The 19858-nt window shown below is 49.9% G+C and overlaps 1 protein-coding gene and 1 gene segment (V, D, J or C); both read right to left on the reverse strand.

The window, feature by feature from the left end:
- Positions 1–19858, reverse strand: part of LOC141069520 (immunoglobulin lambda-1 light chain-like) — a 1030357-nt gene that overhangs the window by 133495 nt on the left and 877004 nt on the right. The gene's annotated exons all lie outside the window — the stretch shown is intronic.
- The window catches only part of LOC141069521 (immunoglobulin lambda variable 5-39-like), a 173324-nt gene that overhangs the window by 125156 nt on the left and 28310 nt on the right, over positions 1–19858 (reverse strand).

The raw sequence follows: 19858 nt of genomic DNA on the forward strand, positions 1-19858 counted from the left end.
ACCACTGATTGGCAGCTATATGTGTACACTAAATAAAACAGTGATTTTATCAAATTGACATCAAGCTCCTTAGTAAGTGACACATGATTGGAATCAGGGTCTCTGCCCCTACTTTATGCTGTTCTCAAATGTGTAGCAAAAACTTGGTGGCATATTCCCTTTTTAAAATAATTGGGGGCATAAGTTGACAGATTGTTTGCAGGGTCGGGTTTAGGCAAAGTGTTGCCGTAAGCAAAAATTAAAAGTGGGGCCCAAAATGCTAACACATTGAACCATCACCCAGAAACATTTAAGGTGCATTTACACAAGATGATTTCAGGCCGCTATATGAGCACCAATATGAGCACCAATTGACTATATTCAGCACCATGAGAAACATTCAGTGAGTACACCGCAATTCTGCTCAGTAAGTTCATTGCAGTTCATTGTGGTGAACTCACTGAGCTGAGCTACGGTGAATCCATTGACTGTTTCTCACAGTGCTGAAGTCACCGCAGTTCAGGGGCCCTGCTGGGAACACAGCCTTAGTGTCCCGAGGTAACCTCGATGATGGTCCCCACTCGTCACTGAGGCTGCGCTTGCAGCAGATCATTCCTCAGTGGTTCTCAGCCTGGATGGTTGCAACTTGGCACTGACCAGGTTGAAAACTGTTTATCCCCAAACATGGATTAGGGCATGGGACAGAACGATGGACAGGTGAGGGGTATTGTTGTTTTTATTTTGTTTTATTACAGGAGACAAGGGCTTCAATGGATTGGGCAAAAGGGAGTATAACTGTTTGTTATTTTTAAATAAAGGAAAAGTGTGCTTTGTTTTTAGTTCAAATAAAAGACTTTATACTTGCTGTGTGTTTATTTACCATACATCTATAGGATTAGTAATGGATAGGTGTCTTATCGACGCCTCTCCATTGCTAGGCAGTGGGATTGATGTCACCAGACAATACAAAGGAAAAATCAACCCCACAAATATGAACCCTACTTGTCACCCCGACAGGGCAAATGGGAAGAGCAGGGCAAAGTGCCAGAATTGGTGCATCTAATAGATGTACCTTTTGTCGGTGGCGGCAAGCTGCTATTTTAGGCTGGGGGGGCAATATTTATGGGGGAATCCCACTCCGTTTTTAAAATGATTTATTTAAATAATTAAAAAATATGGCGTGTGGACTCCGCTATTCTAGATAACAAGCCTTGTTAAAGTGTTAAAGCTGAAAGCTGAGGGTTGCAGCCCACAGCTCTCAGTTTTGCCTGGCTGGTTATCAAAAATACAAGGGAACCCCAATTAATTTTTATTTATTTATAGCACAACATTCTTACCTGCTAGCAATGATCGCAGTGCGATCAGGGGAGAATGATGCAAGCTGTCTTCAGCACCCGGCGTTGAGGAATAGCGCAAACTGTACAGCTGATTTCCAGGCGCCAGTACGTGTAACACTGATGCGGCACATGGTAACTACATGGTTGCCACACATATTAAACATATGTACACACGGATATCTCCGGTATTGTTTTTTCCAGTACAGGAAATATCAGGATGTGTGAAAGAGCCCTAAAACTGTCCCTGAGGATGTGGCAATAAAATGAGCCAAAATATATCTTGTGGATTGTGCCTGACTTTTGTTCACAGCCCAAATAAATAATTGGGCACATTTTAGGCACATTTATCTAACTTTACATCACCTGTTGGTTTTCTTACTTTTAGACCAATATTTGGGTCCAAAATTTTATTTTAGTTAAGCCCCTCCCCACAAAACTTTTCTTTCTTGAGTCAGGTGCTGTCAGTGTTTTAAATACATAATAAATTGGTCTAGTTGTGGCAAATTCACTACTGTAAACCTGCTCCAGTCTCCCTAGATATTATTATACAATGACAATCAGTGCTGTCGAGTCAGAAATAGTTAACAAATATTACTGCTACACAGTGACTTATTAATTATTCCAAACAACATTTTTAAATTAAGATAAGATACTTTAGTATGTTTGTGTTTTTATCTGTTATATTACAGAACAGAATAAGCTTCATTCCATATTCTTCTGATCGTTGCCTTAATGGAGGTGTCAGATGTGTACTATGAAACTTGCTATGTTTCCTTGGCAGATAAATGACATCTATTAAAGGGGTTTTTCCCATTAAATTACATTTCTCCCCTGGCTAAAATTTATTATAAAAATCAAACCGGCTGTACTCGCCTTCCCCTGGTCCATCAGCGAATCTCTGCCGCTGTCCTCGGTGTTTGGCATTGGCTGGGGTGCAGACATCATCACCTTGACAACATGGCAGCCAATCAGTGAGTTCAGCGACTGTAGTGTTGCTCAGCTTCTGTAGCCGAAATGACCCGTTCAGAACTCACTGATTGGCTGCTGCACCATCGACATGATGAAAGCTCCTCAGCAGATGCGTAGCTGGGGGTTCAGCTCAGGAATGGGCAAAAATTCTGAATGGACCCCATATCAGGTAACCCTGATTACAATTATAATGACGAAGCCTAAGTGTATGTGCCCACAATCAGGAATTGCTGCTGGTTTGACGCTGCATACTTATACAGCGCCAAACCCGCAGTGGCCAGATGTTACAGCATAGTGAATGGGGTTTCAAGAAATCTCATGTCCACTTTGTGTGCACAGACGCCCGGGGAGACGGACATGCGGCACGTCTCTTAAGAGAAATTTCACCCATAGAATGAATTGGCCCCGTGAATCCGTGTGGTTCTGTGATCACATACGGATTCACCTGTGCTCAATAGATGGCAGCGCTTTGGACGCAGAGAACATGCGCTGCGTCCAAAGCGCTGCTAGTTTTGGATCATGTGCACCCGGCCTAAGGCTATATTTACCAATTACCATTCCATCAGTGACCTTTTATGTTTTCTCTTTTACATATTTTGTATTGATTTTAATTCTGGTTGTACTGTCTCTATGGTAAAAGAGGTTTGACCAACAGAATGAACCAAGGGGAGTGGTCCAGGACTGGCTTACTATAAATACTTCCTGCCTTGTGTTGCTTGACTATGCACTTTTTTCTTGGCTTGACAAAGGCCCTGCAAGGCCAAAACATTGCTATTTTTCCTGTGCGTACATTGGTGTCAATGTAAAGGAGGTTAAGTAAAAATGTTCATTGTTGTATTTATTACTCTTTGCTAACTGGTACTGCTACATGAATACATGTATTACCGCACGTATGAAATGGTACTGTGGTGTTTGCAGGTAAGCAGGATGCAGTGACGAGTCGCGAGACAATTAGGTGCTTTCTATATTAACGTTTATAAGACTAGAGGGAACTTTCCTCAGTCCCGCCCTGATCACAAAATGAGTAACACGGGTTGCCCTCGCAGGGGTTCTATACAAACACACACAAAACGGGTAGAACACGACTACTTCCGGCAACAGTCGGTCACTATAGGGCCGCGGTATGGCTGACTACGGGTCCTTAATTCTAAAGTCAACTTAGCCGTCCAGACATCCCTCACCGTTCGGGTTGGTGGTCTTTCGGCGTACTAGTTGCTGGGCCCAGTTGCTGAGGCGATGACAAAGTCTTGGCGCACGCCGGGGTGCTGATGACACTGGAGCCCCACAGGTTCCGGCGGAGTCCTTGAACGTTTGGGCTGCAGTCCCTGGCCTGGGGCAAGTGGCAGCGATGTGTGGTGGCGAATGACAGGCCACCTGCTCAGATAACGGCTGCGATGGGGGGGTCCATGGTCAGCAGAGTCCTGGCCCCTGATGCGGACTGGAGACGGACAGTGATGGCTGCCGGCGGTGCTGTACTGGCCGCGGTCACTGGTGAGAACAGGGCGGCTGCAGGTGGCGGGGAACAGGCCGCAGCTGCGGGCTGGGGCAAGACGGCAGCAGCCACGGGTGACCGCAGGTAGGCCGCAGCCGTGGGCTGAGGGGAGGCAGCAGCGGCCGCGGATTGAACTGGGGCCGCGGGCTGGAGCGTGGCAGCAAGTCCTGGGTAATTGCCTCGGTACCGTCCTTCTGGAGCCCTCAGTGAGCGTCATCCCTGGCACTGGTGAGTCGCTCTCGCTTTCAGCTGCTCCCACAGTCTCCTGCTGTCTCTGTGTCCGTCTGCTGACTCATCGTCCTGGGAATTCCCTGCCCCTTTTGTACTGGTCCCTCCCCCAGCCCATCTGTCTGTCACAATGGTCCGTCCCTGAATTCTGCCCCCCCGGGAACAGTTTCCCCCAGAACTCAGATGACGGCTCCCTTGGTTCTGGCCCGGACACTCGACGGGGGTCGTTCCTCCCACACTCCCCCGCCCTGTATGCTCGCCAGTCCTTGGGCGAGGGATTTTGTAGATTCGGGTTAGCTTTTTGGGATGACAGTCCTTGTCGCCATACGAACTGGTCCTGTTCGTAATGATCAGGGGGTTTGCCAGCTGTTGACCGCTCGGAGCGTCGACTGTTGTGAGTTCATTTTTCCCTTCACCATTGAGGTCTGATGGACTCCCTCCTCTGGTGAAGGAAGGTAGTGAGACTGATTACCAAACACCTGGGCAGCTAGATGATAACTGGGTGGCTGGAATTGAGGACTGGATATAAGGCTGCCGACGCCCTTCTTCCTGGCTGGTGATTTTCCTGCTGGATTCTTGGAGACCAGTCTGATTCCTGTGTCTCAAAGCTAAGTTTTTCTGCTCTGCTTTGTACTCTTCAGTTTTGTTTTTGTTTTGCCTTGTTTTTTGGGAGTTCTGTCATCCCCGGCCGGGGGTGAGCTGAATTCCATTTTTGTCTCTGATCTGTTGATCTTTTGCTCTGTCTTCAGAATATACCTGAGTGCTGATATAGTCTTTTGAAGCCTAGCGACTTCAGGGCCTGTTTTTCCTATCAGTCGGTTGGCTCATTTTGATAGGGTTTTTGCGGATGGCAGACAGCAGCTTTCCTATCCTGTCCTAAGTAGTTAGCTTGGGCCCCATCATTTGCTCAACCTATCTTTCTATCTGTGTTAGTGTTTTCATCTTGCTTCACCGTCATTATATGTTGGGGGCTGCCTATTCCTTTGGGGTCTGCTCTGGGGCAGTTTAGTTTTTCCCCTTTCTGTCTTTAGGCTATGTAGCTCTCCGGCTGTGATCGAGGGGTCTAGGGCACCGTAGGAGCCCCCCACGGCTACTGCTAGTTGTTGTGGATAGGTTCAGGGGTCTGCAATCCGATAGCTGCCAATCTCTCTGGTTTTTCTGGACTTAGCTGGTATTTTGTTTTTTCCTCCTTCGGTGACTCATCATAACAGAATCACCAGCCATACCGCAGATCTTAGGGTACTCAATAGCAGGAGAGAATTGTAAAAAAAAAAAAAAAAAAGGAAAAAAAAAGTGTCAGAATTTTTTTTTTTTGTGTGCATATTTTTCCTCTATATCTCTGAGGCCGTAGGGGGAATTTTTCTCTCAATGGAGATGAAGCAATTGTCTGATCGTGTGGAGCAGCTCGCTGCTGAAGTGCAGGGAATTTCCGCCTATCTTGCTGATGTGTTTTTTGGGGATTGGTCTAAATTCTTGAATTTCAAGAATAATTGTAAATTATTTTTTGCCTTGAAGCCTAACTCGTCGGGGAACTCCGCGCAGCAGGTTAAAATTGTCATTTCTTTGCTGCGCGGCGATCCCCGGGATTGGGCGTTTTCTTTGAAACCTGATGATCCTATTCTGAATAATGTGAACGCATTTTTTCAAGCCTTGGGGTTGTTGTATGATGAACCTAATGCTATTGATCAGGCTGAAAAGACCCTGTTGGCATTAAGCCAGGGTCGGGATTCGGCAGAGTTGTACTGTCAAAAATTCCGAAAGTGGGCGGTCCTTACTACCTGGAATGATGGTGCCTTGGCAGCCCTCTTTCGGAAGGGTTTGTCAGAAACTGTAAAAGATACTATGGTAGGATTTCCTGTTCCCTCTGGTGTTGACGATTCTTTGTCATTAGCCATTCAGGTGGATCGGCGTTTACGTGAACGCAAAACTACACGAGAGATGTTGCCACCTGTTGAACAAATGTCTGAACCTATGCAATGTGATAGAGTTTTGTCTAGGGTGCAACGTCAGGAGTTCAGAAGGCGTAATAAGCTGTGTTTTTTTTTTGTGGCGATGCCTCGCATATTATTTCTGTCTGCCCTAAACGAGAGAAACGTTGTGCACACACGTTTTCTGTGGGTGGTGTTCAACCTAAGTTTCTTCTGGCAATTACTCTGATCTGCTCCCTGTCCACATTTTCCGCCAAGGCTTTTGTGGATTCAGGAGCAGCTCTGAACCTGATGGACTTGGATTTTGCTAAACGTTGTGGATTTCCTATGACACCTCTGTGGACGCCTATCCCTTTGAGGGGTATTGATGCTACTCCTTTGGCGAAGAATAAACCTCAGTTTTGGACCCAGGTGGTAATGCGGGTCGCCCCAGACCATCAAGAAAATTGCAGATTTTTGGTGTTGCATAATTTGCATGATACCATTGTTCTGGGGTTTCCCTGGTTGCAAATCCATAATCCAGTTCTGGATTGGAAATCTTTGTCTGTGGTGAGTTGGGGTTGTCGATGTGCCCTTAGTGATGCTCCTGTTTTCTCCACCTCTCCCCAGTCGCATGATGTTCCTGACTATTTGGCTGACTTTTATGATGTATTTAGTGAGAATGGGTCTGCGTCTTTGCCTCCTCATAGGGGTTATGACTGTGCAATTGAGCTGAACCTGGGGTGTAAATTCCCCAAGGGTTGGCTTTTCAATTTATCTGTACCCGAGCACGAGGCTATGCGATCCTATATTAAGGAGGCATTGGAGAAGGGTCATATTAGACCATCCTCTTCACCCTTAGGTGCTGGGTTTTTTTTCGTGGCTAAAAAGGATGGTTCATTAAGGCCTTGTATTGACTATCGTGCCCTCAACAAAATTACTGTTAAATATCAGTATCCGTTACCCCTGATTTCTGATCTATTCTCCAGAGTTAAAGGTGCTTGCTGGTTTACCAAGCTTGACCTCAGGGGGCCGTATAATCTTATTCGCATTAAGCATGGGGATGAATGGAAGACGGCGTTTAATACTCCGGAGGGACATTTTGAGTACCTGGTGATGCCTTTTGGGCTCACTAATGCCCCTTCTGTCTTCCAGTGCTTCATGAACGATATATTCCGAGACGTTGTGGATAAATTTTTGATTATCTATCTGGATGATATTTTGATCTTCTCCAAGAATTGGGACTTTCATGTGGAACATGTTCGGACTGTGTTCCGGATTTTGAGGGAGAATTCCCTGTATGTCAAGGGATCGAAATGCCTTTTTGGGGTACAGAGGGTTTCATTTTTGGGATTTATTTTGTCTCCGTCAACTATTGAAATGGACCCGGCCAAGGTACAGGCCATTTATGATTGGGTTCAGCCCACTTCTTTGAAGGCCCTCCAGAAGTTTTTGGGTTTTGCTAATTTTTATCGGAAATTTATAGCTAATTTTTCTGGTATTGCCAAGCCATTGACGGATTTGACTAGGAAGGGTGCTGATGTGCTGAATTGGTCTCCAGAGGCTGTTTCTTCCTTTCAGTAGCTGAAGCGAAGATTCACTTCTGCTCCGGTTTTGCGGCAACCTGATGTCTCACTCCCGTTTCAGGTGGAGGTGGACGCTTCTGAGATTGGTGCAGGAGCGGTGTTGTCCCAAAAAGATCCTGTGACATCTAAAATGAATCCTTGTGCTTTCTTTTCCCGAAAGATCTCCCCATCCGAACGTAACTATGATGTGGGGAATCGGGAACTGTTGGCCATGAAATGGGCATTTGAGGAGTGGAGACATTGGTTGGAGGGAGCCAAACACCAAGTCGTGGTCCTTACTGACCACAAGAATTTGATTTACCTGGAGTCGGCCAAGCGCTTGAATCCTAGACAGGCTAGGTGGGCCTTGTTTTTCACACGTTTTGATTTTGTGGTCTCTTTTCTTCCGGGCACTAAGAATGTCATGGCAGACGCCTTCTCTAGGAGTTTCCTTGCTGATTCTCCTGTTGTGACTAAGCCTGCTACCATCTTAGGCGAGGGGGTAGTTCTTTCTGCCTTCTCGCCCGATTTGAGACGTGCTCTGGAAGAGTTTCAGGAGGACAAACCTGAGCGTTGTCCCAGTGGAAAGTTGTATGTTCCTGACCAATGGAGGAAGAGAGTGATGTCTGAAGTTCATTGCTCTGCATTTGCTGGTCATCCAGGTATTTTTGGTACTAGAGATCTGGTGAGTCGGTCTTTTTGGTGGCCCGCCTTGTCTCGTGATGTCAGGAATTTTGTGCAGTCCTGTGGGACTTGCTTCCGGTCTAAACCTTGTTCTCGCTCTAGTGGCTTGTTGATGCCTTTGCCGGTGCCCAGGAGGCCATGGACCCATATTTCAATGGATTTTATCTCTGATATGCCTGTCTCTCAGAGAATGACTGTTATTTGGGTGATTTGTGATAGATTCTCTAAGATGGTCCATCTTGTACCACTCCCTAAGTTGCCATCTTCCTCTGAGTTGGTGCCCTTGTTTTTGCAACAGGTGGTTCGCTTGCACGGGATTCCTGAGAACATTGTATCTGACAGAGGAGTTCAGTTTGTGTCTAGATTTTGGAGGACTTTCTGTTCCAAGCTGGGAATTCAGTTGTCCTTCTCCTCTGCGTTTCACCCTCAGACCAATGGGCAGACGGAGAGAACAAACCAGACTTTGGAGTCGTATTTGAGATGTTTTATTTCTGCCGATCAGGATGATTGGGTTTCATTTTTGCCCTTTGCCGAATTTGCTTTAAATAATAGAGCTAGTTCTGCCACTTTGATGTCACCTTTTTTTTGTAACTTTGGTTTTCACCCTCGATTTTCTTCAGGGCAGGTGGAGCCTTCTGCCTGCCCAGGTGTTGACACTGTGGTGGAGAGAATGCACCAGATCTGGGACCAAGTAGAGGATAAGTTGTCTCTCTCCCAGGAAAAGGCCCAGCGGTTTTCCAACCGGCGTAGGACCGTTGGTCCCCAGTTTATGGTGGGTGATATGGTTTGGTTGTCATCAAGAAATATCGCTATGAAGGAGGCTTCTCCTAAGTTTAAGCCTAGATTTATTGGACCTTACAAGATTTTGGAGATTATTAATCCGGTCTCTTTTCGGTTGGCTCTTCCTGTCACATTTAAAATTCATAATGTGTTTCATAAGTCCTTGTTGAAGAGGTTTGTTGAACCAGTAGTCCCTGTGGTGGCACCTCCTGACCCTATATTGGTTGAAGGTAACATGGAATATGAGGTAGAGAAGATACCGGATTCCCGTCTGGCTAGACGGAGACTCCAGTATTTGGTTAAGTGGAAGGGTTATGGTCAGGAGGATAATTCCTGGGTCTCTGCCTCTGATATTCATGCCGAAAGATTGGTGCGTGCCTTTCATCGGGCTCACCCGGATCGCGCTGGTGGCATGGATGAGGGTTCAGTGACCCCTCCTCAAGAGGGAGGTACTGTTGTGAGTTCATTTTTCCCTTCACCATTGAGGTCTGATGAACTCCCTCCTCTGGTGAAGGAAGGTAGTGAGACTGATTACCAAACACCTGGGCAGCTAGATGATAACTGGGTGGCTGGAATTGAGGACTGGCTATAAGGCTGCTGACGCCCTTCTTCCTGGCTGGTGATTTTCCTGCTGGATTCTTGGAGACCAGTCTGATTCCTGCATCTCAAAGCTAAGTTTTTCTGCTCTGCTTTGTACTCTTCAGTTTTGTTTTTGTTTTGCCTTGTTTTTTGGGAGTTCTGCCATCCCCGGCCGGGGGTGAGCTGAATTCCATTTTTGTCTCTGATCTGTTGATCTTTTGCTCTGTCTTCAGAATATACCTGAGTGCTGACATAGTCTTTTAAAGCCTAGCAACTTCAGGGCCTGTTTTTCCTATCGGTCGGTTGGCTCATTTTGATAGGGTTTTTGCGGATGGCAGACAGCAGCTTTCCTATTCTGTCCTAAGTAGTTAGCTTGGGCCCCATCATTTGCTCAACCTATCTTTCTATCTGTGTTAGTGTTTTCATCTTGCTTCACCGTCATTATATGTTGGGGGCTGCCTATTGCTTTGGGGTCTGCTCTGGGGCAGTTTAGTTTTTCCCCTTTCTGTCTTTAGGCTATGTAGCTCTCCGGCTGTGATCGAGGGGTCTAGGGCACCGTAGGAATCCCCCATGGCTACTGCTAGTTGTTGTGGATAGGTTCAGGGGTCTGCAATCCGATAGCTGCCAACCTCTCTGGTTTTTCTGGACTTAGCTGGTATTTTGTTTTTTTCCTCCTTCGGTGACTCATCATAACAGTCGACGCTCGTGTGTAGTGGAGTCTTCTGGGGTGGTGGAGGGTGGTTGAATAGTTGGTTCTGGTTGGATGCCTGGGTCTGCTGTAGTGCCACTATTAGGGCGACCCGCAGATGCGACGGGGAAGTCCTCTTCGTCATCCAGGTCCCAGACCGGGGGCAGGGGGTCGGGGACCTGAAGGGTCGGTTCGAGCCGCGGGGGATCGGTAAACGTACAAGGTTGTAACATGTTACGGTGCACAACCAGAGTGAGAGATGCATTGTTTCCTTCGGATTGTATTTCGTAAACAGGCCCGTCGGGGCTTATTCGGCGCAACACTCGGTACAGGTTCACTTCCCACCGTGGTTCTAACTTGTTTTGGGGGCATTGATCAAGTACGAGCTGCCCCCCTGGTGTTCTAGATCCTGGAGCTTTGTATGGACGATCCGGTGGAGGGTCTGCAGCCAGTGCCGGTGGTTTCGAACCTACGAGGATACCCCGGTCCAGGGTTGGGGTTCTTCTGGGTTCACTTCCACCTCCGTAATTCCTTTTCCTTCCCATCCGAACAGCAATGAGTAGGGGGTGTAACCAGTCACTCGATGCACCTGATTGTTATATACCCACACCAGCTCGGGGGCATATTCAGGCCAGCGGGCCTTGCGGTCACTCTCCAGGGTGCGCAGCATTTGGATTAACGTACGATTGAATCGTTCGCAAGCTCCATTTCCCTGCGGGTGGTATGGCGTAGTCCGCGATTTATCGATACCGTAAAGATGGTGTAGCTCTTCCATGACTTTTCCTAGGAAGCACACCCCTTGGTCTGAATGTATTCGTTGCGGACAGCCGTACACTTGAATAAAGTTCTTACAAATCGCATAGGCGGCCGACTCCGCTGTTTGATCTCGGGTGGGGGTGAACACGGCAAACTTGGTGAAATGGTCCACCATAACGAGACAATGTTCATGCCCCTGATAGGCAGGACCTATGGTTAGATAGTCCACCGTAAGAAGCTCCAGAGGGGCTGATGTTACAATAGATTGCATCGGGGTTCATTGCGCGGGGGGTTTAACGAGCTCACATGGGTGTCAGGTTCAACAAACTTCTTCTACAGCAGCATGCAAGCGTGGGTGGTACACTATCTGCTGCAGCCATTGTAAAGTCTTTTGAGCACCAAAATGAGCCCCCTATTCATGGGCTTCCCGGGCCAGTTGGTTGAGATGGGCTTCGGGCATGATCACCTGCCATATCGTAGCTGACATGGTTCGTGATATGGCTTTTCGATATAAAAGTCCTTTTTTGATGGCTAGTTTTTCCCACTGGCGCAACATCAGCAACATATCTTGGGTCAAAGTCTGTCTTTGTGAGCCCGTGGGCAATTTACCGGTGGCTACCCATCAGCGCAGGAGTCCAATTTCTGTATCTTCTTGTTGCTGCTGGATCCAGTTGTCGCGGGGCTGTTCCAGCATCCCTCCTAGGAGTCCCAGATGAGGCGCTTTTTGCGTCTGGACTATAAGCGCGGCGGTGGTGAGGGCGAACGGCATCTCGTCTGCCTCTAATTCGTCGTCTCGACTTCTCCCTGGGGTGGTGTGTCAGATTCTGGAGAGCGCGTCGGCGTGCACGTTTTCAGCTCCCCGTTTGTAGATGATCTTATAATTGAATTTGGCCATCCGAGCCACCCACCGCTGCTCGAGGGCCCCCAGTTTGGCATTCTCCAAATGGGCTAACGTGTTGTTATCGGTCCACACTACTATCTCGGAGCCCGCCAGGTACTCTGCGAACCGCTCCATCATTGCCCACACTACCGCGAGGAGCTCGAGCTTAAAGGAGCTGTAATTGTCCGGGTTGTGTTCTGAGTCGTGCAGCGACCGGCTACCATAGGCGATCAATTTCTCCCAGACGTCCTGCACCTGTGACAACACAGCTCCGAGTCCCTGAAGGCTCCCGTCGGTATGCAGGATGAATGGTTACGAGAAATCCGCATATGCCCATACTGGGGGGTCCGAGAGAGAAGCCTTGAGATCTTGCATCCTCTTGCGGTTGCTGCCACCGGATCTTCTGTCCATTCGCCCCGGCGGGAGACCCCTTCAGCAGGTCCTGCAGGGTTCGAGCTCGGCGTGCAAAATTCTTCACGAACCGACGGTAATGGCCGGCCAGCCCCAAGAAGGCCTGCACTTCCTTCACCATCTCGGGGGTAGGCCACCCCTGGATGGCAGCGACCTTTTCCAGGGATGGTCGGACGCCCTCTGCCAAGACGGTATGCCCCAGGTACTTGATTTGGGTGCAGAACAGGTGGCATTTCTGGGGCTTTACCTTTAACCCGTACTTCCGCAGCCGGCCGAGCACCTGCCCCAACAGCTTCAGGTGGTCCTTGAACGTGGCGGAATAGATGATAATATTGTCCAGGTATATCATCGTGGCTTCAAAGTTGAGGTCTCCTAGACACCGCTCCATCAACCGCTGGAAAGTTTCTGGGACGTTGGCCAGCCCAAACAGCATCCGATTGAATTCGAACAGTCCCATGAGAAGGATGAATGCCGTCTTGGCCCTGTCTTCCTCCGACATCAGCCCCTGCCAGTACCCATTGGCCAGGTCAAGGGTTGAAAAGTACGTCGCGTTCCCCAGGGCAGACAGAGACTCTTCTATGCGGGGCAGTGGATACGAATCCTTGATGGTGCAGGCGTTCAACTTCCGATAATCCACGCAAAAACGCAAAGTGCCATCTTTTTTTCTGAACCAGGACAATAGGGGCCGCCCAAGGACTTTGGCTTTCTCATATGACCCCCTTCCGGAGCATTTGGGCTAACAGAGTTTTCACTTCCTGGTATAGCTGCGATGGTATTTGCCAATATCGCTCCCGGATGGGGGCCACTCCTGCCGTGGGGATCCCATGCGTGATAGCCGTGGTACATCCGAAGTCGTCCTCATGGCTGGCGAAGACACTGTAAAATTGTCCAAGAAATGACTCCACTTGGAGAAGCTGGGCTGGCGCTAGGCCGGAAAGTTCGTCCCGCATTCTCTCCAGGATGACTCGACCTTTTTCTTGGGCCAAGGATGCAGCAGCCTGTTGGGTTCTTACCGTCACTGCCCAGGGATCTTCGGGTTGCACCCTCAACTGGACCGCGGGATCCAGCAGCATCTCCTCCATTGGCCTCACTAGTTTGGCCATCTCGGCCCGGGGCTTCAGGACAATATCCTGATCTTCCAGGTTGAGACAACGTACCAAGACGGTCTCTTCCTGCACTGTGGCCAGGGAGCGGGCCACCAGGATGCCAGGGTGCAGGCGCTCCAAATAACATGGTTCCACCTGCACCTCCACGCCCTCCAGTGGTATTGGGGCGCGGATCGGCAGAGACACCACCATCTGCCCCGGAGGAAGCACGAGTGGAGGGGCCGCCAGTGCAATGACACTCCTGGAGCACTCGCGCCTCCCGCACCAACCGCTGGAAGACCTGCCCCTGGGCAGTGCGAGAACCCCACTGACCTAGGGTCTCCTGCATGGCATCGCTGAGTAGTAGATTGCCGAACTCCCACAATATGTTCATGCCCAAGATGATCGGATGACGGTCGTTAATCTCTCCTTGGGTTAGGACCACTCCCCGGCGGGCGAGGGATTTACCACATAATGTCATCTGAAGCCATACCACTCCGGCGACAGGTACCGGCAGTTGGTTTGCGGCCACTAGTCGTATCATGGGCCCCCACTGGGGCCTTGCCGCTTCCGGAAAATGTTGCCGGAAGTATATTGCTGGCATGGTCATTACCTGCGACCCTGTATCCACTAGGCACCATACAGCACGACTATCGACTTTGGCCCATACTTTTGGGCACTTAGCGACCAGTTCTTTGGGACTTCCACCACCCCTCGTTGTGGCTTCCAGCTCCGTGCGGCTTCCCCCATGCCTGGAGCCCTCTAGTTTAATGTCCGCCGGGGTGGGTATTTCCCACGCTGCGGACACTCCCGTGCGAAGTGGCCCAGTTCTCCACACTCAGAACACCGGGGCGGTGAGGCTCAGCCACCCCGGGCATTGCGAGGTCCCCAGGGCCCGGAATTGTAGCCAGGTTGGCCTGGCGCGGGCTCCGTTCTTTTCTTCACTTCAACCAGCTCGTCCCAGATGCTCTTCAGTTCTTGTCTCATTTCCTCGATCCATCGAGGTTCTTCGACAACGCTTACAGAAGACTCCAGGCTCCGGGCCTTCCCCACAGGAGCCGTCATCCCCTGCTCTTGCTCTCGCACCCGGGCCTGACTCCCCACTTCGGAGAAGACTATACGTGAGTTCACTCGGACCTGTTCCCGCAATGCCTGCTTGATTAGCGGGTCCCGGAGTCCAGTCACTAACAGGTCACGCAGGGTAATGTCGATGGGCCCTACCCCTATTCCTTCCTTCCTATCTATGGCGGTCTGTAGCTCCTGGAGGGCGTTCATATACTGGGTGATGGTCTCCCCCTCCCCCTGCATCCGACTGAGCAACCGGGTTCTCAACTCCCCCACGTCTGTTGGGTCCCTGTGGGTCTCTTCCAGGATCTGTAGGGCCCTGGCGAAGGGGTCTCAACATAACCGACTTCCGGGCTTCCCCATCTAGCGCCATAAGGGCCACCTCAGCCTCTAAATCAGGGGTCAAGGGGTGCATATGGAAGAGGCCCCGCATATGTTCAGTCCAGCTCCACAACAGGGTATCGGAGCCAGAAAACCGGGGTAAGTTACTTAGTATAGCCCCCAGGGAGATGCTGGAGCGGGGACCCCCATCATCAGCAGCACCCGCTGCCCCACTCTGATCAGGCGCACCGCCATCTGCGCTCGGAGACTGCATCCTGCCGACTACGCAAAATGTGATGTTTGCAGGTACGCAGGATGCAGTGACGAGTCGCGAGACAATTAGGTACTTTCTATATTAATGTTTATAAGACTAGAGGGAACTTTCCTCAGTTCCGGCCTGATCATCAAAAGGAGTAACACGGGTTGCCCTCGCAGGGGTTCTATGCAAACACACACAAAATGGGTAGAACACGACTACTTCCGGCAACAGTCGGTCACTATAGGGCCGCGGTATGGCCGACTACGGGTCCTTAATTATAAAGTCAACTTAGCCATCCAGACGTCCCTCGCCATTCGGGTAGGTGGTCTTTTGGCGTAGTAGTTGCTGGGCCCAGTTGCTGAGGCGATGACAAAGTCTTCACGCAATCTGGCGCACTGATGACACTGGAGCCCCACAGGCTCCGGCGGAGTCCTTGGACGGTTGGGCAGCAGCCCCTGGCCTGGGTCAAGCGGCAGCGATGTGTGGTGGCTAATGGCTGCGATGGGGGGTCCGCGGTCAGCAGAGGCCCGGCCCCTGCTGCGGACCGGAGCGGGACAGTGGTGGCCACCGGCAGTGCTGTACTGTCCGCGGCCACTGGTGAGAACAGGGCGGCTGCATGTGGCAGGGAACAGGCCACAGCCACGGGCTGGGACGAGAGGGCAGCGGCCACGCGTGACCGCGGGTAGGCCGCAGCTGCGGGCTGAGGGGAGGCTGCAGCGGCCGCAGGTTGACCTGGGGCCGAGGGCTGGAGCAGGGCAGCAAGTCCCTGATAATCGCCTCGGTACCGTCCTTCTGGAGCCCTCGGTGAGCGTCCTCCCTGGCACTGGTGAGTCGCTCTCGCTTTCAGCTGCTCACACGGTCTCCTGCTGTCTGTGTCCGTCTGCTGACTCATCATCCTGGGAATTCCCCGCCCCTTTTGTACTTGTCCCTCCCCCAACCCATCTGTCTGTCACAATGGTCCGTCCCTGAATTCTGCCTCCCGGGGACAGTTTCCCCCAGAACCCAGATGACGGCTCCCTTGGTTTCCGGCCCGGACACTCGACGGAGGTCGTTCCTCCTACAATACTGCTACCTCTTCTTCGTATTACCATTGTTTTGCCTTTACGTTTATTGTATTATTGCTTTTATTTGCACATAGTTGTGATAATGTATTTCATGGTTTGTCATTTACAGTATAGGGAAAGCGTAGTGCTCTTTTTTGAACACTAGAGGGGGGCACTCTAGTGTATAGAACTCGTAGTAGGATAAGGTTAAGTGTAGGAGGGGCTGCCGGGAGTTAAGGTTAGAGTAGAAGGGAAGTTAGTTCAGACGATGCCAGGGTGCCCGAAGAGTCCACATGGTCTATAGGTCCAGGACGGCTCGGCAGCCACGCAATGTTAAGCAGCGACAGCCCACGTTATCCACGGCCACTGGACACCAATACAGTGGACCACTACAGTAGAGAGAAGATGTGGCAACTCATCACAGCCTGGGTGGATGCCTTTAAGGCGGGAGTCGGTTGGAGTGAGGAACAGAAGGATGCTGAAGCTTCGCAGGGAACGGTACAGATGGGTCGGATGCTTTTCCAGAGGCAACCAAACTGGGTGGTGGACAATTTCAAGTCTGGGGCGAAACAGGCAGAAGGAATTGTCATCATGGCGAGGTTAGGCCAGGAAGCGGGAAGCAGTCTAAAATGATCCGGTCCAGACGTGTGCCGTACAGACGCGACAGCAAAGAAGGGAGAGCTGAGGAAGCAAGTAAAGATGTATCCTATGATGTGCCAGCTGTGGATATATTGTGTGAAGTTATCAGTAAAGAAACAGTTCAAGTTACTATGGACTGTGTCTCAATTACTGGAAGTCGCCTCAGAGAAGGGCCATCGCCGCTTGGGAAGTGCCCAGGAGGACCTGAACATGGATACGCAGGTACGCTGAACATTGAAATACAATTCTCTGTGAGGGAAGGCCAGGACACTGATGCTTTAGTGTCTCTGGCCACCACTATAGTCCTGGCCTCCCCTTACATCAATAAACATAATTTTTGTGGAAAGAAGATACCCAGTGCCTTGGATTTTTGAAGTACGCACCCTAAGGCCACGTTCAGACGTTCAGTATTTGGTCAGAAATGGCATTTGACATCAGTATTTATAAGTCAAACCCAGGAATGGGTGATAAATACAGAAGTGGTGATTTGTTTCTATTATACTTTTCCTCTGATTTATCCACTCCTGGTTTTGGATTACGAATACTGATGTAAAATATTGACCAGATACTGAATGTGTGAACATGGCTAAATAGTGGATGCAAGAGAACATCAGTAGATGACCGTTCTATTACTGAAAATAAATCTCTACACAAATACCAACACTGATACTACCGCCATATGGTGATCATATAGAGGTAGATCCGAGTGCTGCAGAACATGTAAGAGAGTACAGTACAGTTATAGATGGTGACTTACAGCTGACATTCTTTCTGATGTAGTCGATTGCTTTACCCATCTTTTCCATCTGGCTCAGACGCATGCACGCATGCAAAAACATCTCCGGCCAGGCCTGCAGAGATTACAACAAAGACACATTTGACTTCTCACTTTTCCAGCACCATCCCCATCTATTCCCAACCTGCAAAAATTCCTCATCCTGCTAATACCCCAATGCTGAGCTGCTGCCATATGTGTATATCCCGGCTTTGTGGTACAGTAACGGCTCCTCTTACTGCACCATATAATAATGCCACCACTGTGCCCCTTACATAGGAAAATTGCCTCCTAGAAAATATTAATGTCATGTGCAAGTGTCCTAGAAAGCGGTGTCCACATTTTGCCCCCAGAATGTAATAATGCCCCATGTGCTCCTTTGATGGGCACAGTACTTTGAGTGGCCCTAAAACAATATTGCTTAAGTCCCCACTTAACATTTAAAGAGGTTTTCCATTACTAATTTAAGCACCTTTCATTGGTCGTAACTTTTTCTAGCTAGCACTTATTACCTGCCCTGCTCCTGTAAGATCATCTCTCTGTGGATCATCTATCCTTGTGTTTTTATTCTGGCTCTGCTACTATCGATCTGGGGACTGAAGTCAGAGGAACACTGGTGGGGCAGTGCCACATTTCGGTGAGTGACAGCACGCATGCTCATATCAAACTTCTGATCTGATAGGTTGCTCCAGGCAACAACACCCTCTGTCCTCTCCCTGGTAGCTACGCTACTACTCCTCAACCAACGTTAGACACCTGGAGCAGCAGAGGAGACTCACCAGTAGACCTGGGAATGGTGAGAATGATCTTTTTGGTTCTGATGAAGAAGTTAGGGTATGTGCACATGCTGCGGATTCTGCTGCAGATCCACAGCGGATTTAGCCCTGCGGATTCGCAGCAGTTCCGCAGACATAGTACAGTGCAATGTTATCCAATGTGATTTCAAATCCGCAGTGCACATGCTGCGTTTTTTTCCGCACGGATTTGCTGCGGTTTTAAATCAGCAGCATGTCAATTCTTTCTGTGGAATCCGCAGCGGTTTGCCACCTATCCAGGTGTCAAACCGCAGGGGAAAACCACAGGCAAATCCACAGATAAACTGCAGGTCAAATCACTGACCTCAAGGAGACCAGTCAAAGAAAACACTGAGGCAGCCGGCAAAGGCGCTCAATCAGTGAAATCCTAGGTGCATTGCTCCCTAGGAAATACGAATATGCAAATAAAGTCCGTGGAGCCTCATTTAAGAGTCTCCTTGAGGTCAGTGATTGGTTCGTGATGTTGGTCCACTAGGCATTGCTCCCACCTAGCCAGAATCCTACTTCACATTGATGAGGGGCAATACCCCGAAACAGCTGCCGGTGGATGGATACCTGGTCTTGGTATTTCCCTTGTCATATCTGTAAACTCGTAAAGAGCTGGATATTGACTTAGAGGGCCACTTAATATGGTGGTAATGGTGGTTTCCGAAAGGAGCCACTCCTTGGCTGGGTCCTTCCCTGGAGAAAGATCTGGCTAGTCCCGTGTTTGAGACTCTTAAATGAGGCTCCACGGACTTTATTTGCATACAAGTAAAGGTACAGAAATTGCACCCTGCTGTGTCTTGTCTGCTTCCTACCTTTCCGGCACCGCTACATCCCCGTGCCAACCACATCTACACTGCCCTGGGACTATAGCTTCACCTGTGGGGAGCTTCTACATCTTTGCTGCACCATACCATCAGTCGCAGAGGATCTGTCTGCAGCGTCGGCTTAACACCTCCCTTGCCAAACACCACAGGTGGCGTCACGAACTATTCATCTAACTACATTCCACCATTCACATCTCCCTATTACTTGGGCGCCCAGGGCCACGGTCCGGGTCACCGCTGCTGTAAGACATCCCACTGATACCGGCCCGGTACCGAGTACCCCACAGCCCTGGGAGTGCGACCCAATTTGGCATCACAAACAGGATTACGGAGCCCGGTACCCCCGGGTCCTGTGTGCCATAGACTGTGTTTGTGTAAAAGACTGTGTGTCAAATTGGCGCCAATTGCAGCCATTGCCGTGCCGCTTGGCACGCATGGGAAGAAAAAGGGGCAGGCCTTCATGGGCGGAGCCTGCCACAGAGCGCGAAGAAGTGAAGTGCCGCGCGGGAAGATAGGACAGCGCATGAGAAGAGGATGAGATGAGGCCTACTGCCCAGAGCATCGGGCCTGCGAAGCGGTCGCTGGTGAGCTCACACAACCCCCGGCCCTGGCTAATGTTAACTAGGGGGAAGAAGAGAATGTCCGCGCCACATAGCAATGCAGCGGCGGATGCCGCAGCCAACCCCGCAGCACCGCAAGGAGGAGCCCCCGCCGCAGCGGTCTCCATAATACCGCTGTCTATGCCCTACATCAGGGTTTCCCAACTCCAGTCCTCAAGGCACACCAACA

Source organism: Dendrobates tinctorius, unplaced genomic scaffold, assembly GCF_039654945.1.
Source record: "Dendrobates tinctorius isolate UK_male_01 unplaced genomic scaffold, ASM3965494v1 ptg000265l, whole genome shotgun sequence".
Lineage (NCBI taxonomy): Eukaryota > Metazoa > Chordata > Amphibia > Anura > Dendrobatidae > Dendrobates > Dendrobates tinctorius.